The following is a 1,211-nucleotide window of genomic DNA, read 5'->3' on the forward strand; positions in this document are numbered from 1 at the left end:
TTCAGGTTTAGGACGAAAGGCTGAAGGGAAGTTTGGGGAAGAGAGCCACTTCCTTATTAAACCCCGCCCTCAGCCTTTTCACCCAAGGAGCACCAACCTTTGCTTATGTCATTTGACTCCAAAAGGAATTTCTGTATCCTTTACCAGACACTGTGGTTGCCAGTAGAAACAACGAGGGAGGTGGTGCTTTCCTAATACTTTATTCTCTTATGGTTTCATCGGTTTAATAAATACCTACTGACCACACCTAGAATGCCACAGGTACTGTTCACACAATTAATCTTAACCCCAGCGAGGGGTAGGTGTTGGTATTCCTATTTTCCAAATGAGGTTAACTGAGGCTCAGAGAGGTAAAGAATCTGTTGGGGATCCCTGTCACTGAAGTTGAGATCCAAATCCTGGTCTTTCTGGCTTTACATGATATTATGTTACCTTCTCCTGTGAAAGTCAAAAATTGTACCAAATGGATCCACTGGAAAAGCTTTAAAAACTAATCTAATCTCAGCCATAGTAAAAGCCACCCAAACTCATTTAGGGACAATATATCACTATTTGAGTGATTGAATTCTGTATGTATGTGAAACAAGAAACACTTAAATATGGGTTAACCCTCTATCCAGATTCTTAACTGAAATAGATGTTTACGCCATCCTTGTGATCATGAAACCTTGAGCATGCTGACCGAAATGTGAAGATAAAGGAAGTGTGAGTGGTGAAAGGGGAATTCAGGCTATTTTCATCAAAGTAGGGGAAGAACTGGTCATTTAGATATTAGGCAAACTGACCCACGAGAGACGAACAGATGGTCATTATGGGAAAGATTGTTGATGACTCAAAAGTGAATTTTCCCCAGCAAAGTAATATTTATTGAACATAACGTGCACCAGTATGGTCAACTTAGGTATTAAAGAAATATTAAAAATGGCTTTTCTCTTTAAACAAATTCACAATCAGAGGTGGGGTGTAGTTGAGTGGTAGGGTGCTTGCCTAGCATACATGAGGCCCTGGGTTAGATCCCTAGCACCAAACAAAACGAAAAAAAACCTCCCCAAACCTATAGTCTTTTTTTTTTTTTTTTTTTTTTTTTTTTGCAGGAGGATAAAATAGTGTGTATTTATTTGAACAGTTCAAGTATAATGAAATGAGTGTAGTCAATAATTAAAACACATAGGATGGACTACAGTTGTTACTGGGTTCAGAATTAGGTAATC

Source organism: Marmota flaviventris, chromosome 3, assembly GCF_047511675.1.
Source record: "Marmota flaviventris isolate mMarFla1 chromosome 3, mMarFla1.hap1, whole genome shotgun sequence".
Classification (NCBI taxonomy): domain Eukaryota; kingdom Metazoa; phylum Chordata; class Mammalia; order Rodentia; family Sciuridae; genus Marmota; species Marmota flaviventris.